This window comes from Numida meleagris, chromosome 2, assembly GCF_002078875.1.
Source record: "Numida meleagris isolate 19003 breed g44 Domestic line chromosome 2, NumMel1.0, whole genome shotgun sequence".
Lineage (NCBI taxonomy): Eukaryota > Metazoa > Chordata > Aves > Galliformes > Numididae > Numida > Numida meleagris.
The window spans coordinates 72776848-72781820 of record NC_034410.1 but is presented as its reverse complement, the minus strand read 5'-3'; the positions used below and the strand labels follow the sequence as shown (position 1 = coordinate 72781820).

General features: G+C 36.6%; 1 long non-coding RNA gene across 1 annotated transcript; it reads right to left on the bottom strand.

The window, feature by feature from the left end:
• LOC110394735 lies at positions 2201-4136 on the bottom strand. Its single transcript, XR_002435836.1, has 3 exons — positions 3863-4136; positions 3665-3720; positions 2201-3295 (listed from the first exon to the last, which is right to left on the bottom strand). It is a non-coding gene; the product is annotated as an uncharacterized LOC110394735 (long non-coding RNA).

Here is a 4973-nt window from a genome sequence, read left to right as displayed (position 1 = left end):
AAGCTAAGATCATATAAAAAATCCTGAACTATACAAAAGCTATGTGCATTTCCTGATACATTTAAGATCAGAATTATGTTGAAGCAATGGAGGAGGAAAATCCTTACTGCAAAGTCTTTATAATATGTGACCTTTCTGAATCTACAGAAAAGAGTAACTTGCAAGCAACAGTCTTAACTATGTAATTTTCTTTGTTTTCCTCTGTCTGTAAGCCAGATATGACTGTGTTCAATAAATAGTTATGATCCTACAGAAAGGTGACATTCATCAGAATATTAAAGACATGTAATTGTAGAAATGTTTATGAACTGTTAAGTGACATCTTTATTTAAGTTACAAAAGGCCTCTATGAGTAGCATAGAAAGAAGTACTTTAATGCTGTAAGCATAGGATAAGCATAGTGCAGGAAGGAGGATTACATACAGGATAAACTTATGACTTCACTCTAAATGTTACACACAGTTTTAAGTCCTCTGTGAAAAGAACACCACTGTTAAAGAATAACATCTGAGAAGAGATCTCTATGCAGTACTGTTATGTAAGTTGCTAAGGCTGTTTTTCTCAAAGCTTTTATTTCATAGACTATTGTTGGAGCATCATTCTTTTTAAAGAAGGTATTCTGAGTGGCCTTGAATTCTTCATATTTTATCTACTTCAGGTTGTCTAGAAAACACTGAGATGAGACAGTGAAGCAGAAGGCACTCACTGTGATGAAAATGCTTTGATGCCTCAATACATAATTTGTCCATTTAGTTTAATGTTAGTTCACATTTAAAAAATGACATACTTAGAGTAAATTCCTGAGTCAAAAATGATTCTTGAAGGGTTGGCTTAGTCACTGACACTCTTGAAGTTCCTTGAAAGAGAACTATCTTGCCAAAAGACTGAGGGTAAAATAAATTACACTAAGATTACATACATTCATATACATAAACACATAGGAACACATACACAGACTCTTCTTATGCCTACTCAGCCTGTTTTAAAGGGAATTAGACCTCTTGATGTGTTATTGTTCAACAGAGTAGAAGTAGGAACTTTCCAGACGAAGAAATGCTATAATTGACTTTGCCTTTCATTTCAGTGGAAATATTTTTGTCAGAACTATCACAAAATATACTTACTCCATCAACATTAATGCCTAAACGTTCTATGGGATCAACTGACCCAAAAAATTGAGAGTCATATTACTTAGTGATGTGCAACTATGATGGATGCAAATCCCTCGCTGAAGGAGATGGCCATGTAGTTTTCCCAAGTGTTCTATTCTTTTACATAAGAGGGAATCTGTTATTTTTGTCAATAAGTCTAGCTACTTATAGCTAATGCATTGAATTTAACAACTTAGAGAGATAAAATATTTCTCTCTCTTTTTTTTTTTGTTTAAACCTGCCATCAATGAGATAGCACAAAGACAAAATTCCAGAGGATATGTTGACTATGTTAGCTTTTGTTGCCTGTTCCTGATAATCTTGATTTTACCCGCTTAACAAATTTCAGAAATTTACACAAATGTTTGTATTCTGGTAAGGTAATAAAGAAACAATGTGAACACCTGAAATTCCATAACAAAATTTATCTATGGCCACTATAATTTTATTCTTCCAGGTCCAATTATGTGTAACTACCTGTCTTATGAAAGAAGGATTTTTTCTTCCTTTTTTTAGGTGCCATTACTTCTAGAAATAATGTGGTAGGGAAGCTGAATGGAATTTCTACATTTCCTATTTGGTTTTCATACATACTGTTTTAATTAGAAAGCATCTTTTAGAAAATTATCACTGTTTTGCCCTGCAGATCTTTAACTACTAGTTTTCTCATATATCTGGTTTCTCTCTCTTCTATATTCTTTACTAAATGTAGCTTCCAGTGGAAAAAAATAGTGATTAATAGAGTAATAGCAACAGGAATAAACTACTAGATTATTTAAATGTAGAATGACTAACCAGAAAAAAAATCTCCATAGGCTTCTAAAGAGTAAAAAATCTATTTTTTTTTTGCTAGTGATTTCATTTTTTATTCTATTCTCAAAAGTAGAACTATATACTCATAGAGTTTTTAAGAAGCAATATTCCAAGAATTACCCTTGCTTACCAGTTATCCAGCTATTACTTACCACAAGAAAGCATCCTTAGGAGTTCTAGAGATACAAAGATGAATAAAAAGCAACTCTCCAACATATGAAAACACAACATTGAAAATAAATCTGGATATAACACAGCCTTACAGACTGGTGGAGAAAGAGCAAGGAGTAAAATATGTGCAAATGTGCAAAAATTACCACATGTATCCTAATGTATGAAGGAAGAAAACATAAATCTCAACCTCCTACTCTACTCCTACTCTACAGGATGCCAGTGACTGGCCATAAACACTGATCTGATAGATTGCCTGAAGTTTAAGTGGATAAGCTTAACACCAGAACAAAATAGTTACTAAAAAGTTTGTGTGTATTTCATTTTAACTCTATATAAGAAATAGTGCTAGCATAGCTCCCACTGAAATAACAATCATTCTATAACAATCATTCTTTGATAGGATGGTTAAATCTTTATATGGCACATTCCTCTTGCCAATAAATTTTAAGTATAACAAATTGGTAGAAATTCAAGCAACCTTTCCTAGAACTTGGATGCAGCAGTGAAAACTACTGTTTTATACATTACATTTAAATGTGCATTTACCAGTTCATGAGATTTCTTGGACAGTTGAATTCACTGATATTTAGTTTACAATGCCATAACTTCTCTGTGTGTAGATCAAACACGTAAGTTGTCTGGAGAGGTTATAGAGTCCCTGCCTTTTGCAATATTCAAAATCTGACTGGTTACAGCCTTGAGAAACCTCATCTAGGCAACCCTCCCCTAAGTAGGTGTGTGGACTAGATGATGTAATGGATGAAGTTATAGACTTCATCTGGTGGATAAACTGCCTGACAAATTCAATGGCCTTCTACAATGGGATCAGAGTATTGTTGGATAAGGGAAGAGCAACTGGTGCCATCTACCTGGACTTATGCAAAGTATTTGACACAGTTCCACATTATATCCTTGACTACAAACTGGAGAATATAGACTTGATAGATGGATCACTCGCAGACAACAGCTTGATGTCCAAGTAGAAAACAGTGACAAACAGTGTTCTTCAGGGCTCTGTATTGGGATTGATAGTATTTAACATCTTTGTTGGTGACATGGACGGTGGGTTCGAATGCACCCTCAGCAAGATTCCACATGACACCAAGCTGAGTGGTACTGCTGACACAAGAGAGGGAAGTAATGTTGTCCAGAGGAGCCTGCAAACAACACACAGTTCAACAATGAATTGCCAAACATGAATACAGGCTGGGTGATGAGAGGACAGAGAGCCGCCCTGCAGAAAAGGACTTTGGAGTACTAGTATGTGTGTATATGGTGTGTATGAAAACAGTCCAGATGTCCTTGGAGAAGTGCATAAGTGGAGCTGAAAAATGTGAGAAGTAAGACTTGACAAAGAGTATTTTGTACTGTGCGTAAAAGACTATAATCCCAAAATTGAGGAACAAGGCAAACTGGATAAACAAACAACAGTCTAGGTTTGCAGAAAAATGAGAATACCTATTTCAGCTTCAAAGAAGTTGGTATGTAATAAAAGAAAGGAAAGTTAACAAAAAATGAATACATACCAGAGCTAGAAATCGTTGATTATTCACATGTCAGGCAGAGGCAAAACAGGAAAATGCTATGATCGCAAAGATTAGGACAAGAAAATGTTTTCAATTAAATTATGAAGGAAACCTTAGCTTTTGTATTGTTTTCCAAAACCTTTACACTACAATTGTTTTACTAAGAAAACTGTTAAAATGTAATGAAATCTGGAATACCTGCAGTGATATAGAGCTTATATCTAAATGCTAACTGCCGTGAGTATTACAGGTGGCTCTGAATCACCATTAACTCATAATATCTCACTTTAGACATGCTGAAGAATACTGAGAGATTTCCATAAGTCATGCTAAAAATGTAAAAGATGACACAGGTAGTAACCAGTCACTTTTTAACCTCAAAAGGTAGCCTTTAACACTATCAGTTAATATTTCTTGATACAGGATGCCATGCAGAGAGACCTAGACAAATTTAAGAAGTGGGCCCAGGTGAACCTCATGAGGTTCAACAAAGCCAAGTGCAAGGTCTTGCACCTGGGTCATGGCAACCCCCACTATCAATACAAGCTGGGGGATGTCAGGATTGAGCACAGTCCTAGTAAAAGGGATTAGGGGAAACTGGGGGATGGGAAGCTGGATGTGAGCCAGCAATATGTTCTTGCAGCCCAGAAAGCCAACCGTATCCTGGGCTGCATCAAAAGACACGTGGCCAGCAGGGCAAGGGAGGTGCTCCTGCCCCTCTACTCTGTGCTGGTGAAACCTCACCTGGACTACTGCATCCAGATGTGGAGTCCTCAGTACAGGAGAGACATAGACCTGTTGGAGCATGTCCAGAGCAGGGCTGCAAACATGATCCAGGGAACGGAACACCTCACCTACGAGGAGGACAGGCTGAGAGAGCTGGGTCTTTTCAGCCTGAAGAAGAGAGGGCTGCGAGGTGACCTGAGTGGCCTTTCAGTATCTAAAGGGGACCTACAGGAAAGAGGGGGACAAAGACAAACTCTTGAGCAGGGTCTGCTGTGATAGAACAAGGGGAAATGGTTTAAAACTAAAATAGGGGAGATTTAGATTGGTCACAAGAAAAACATTTTTGCAATAAGGGTAGAGAAGCACATGAACAGGTTGCCCAGAGAGGCAGTGGATGCCCTATTGTTGTGGTTTAACTCAACAGGTATCTCAGCACCACACAATTGTTCACTTCCAGTGACATGGGGGTTAAAAAAAATTAAAAAAAATTATTATTTTTTTTAAAAACAACAAAAAAGTAGAACTTGTGTGTTGAGATAAAACTATTTACTAAGATAGAGAAAAGGGAAAGGAAAATAATTAT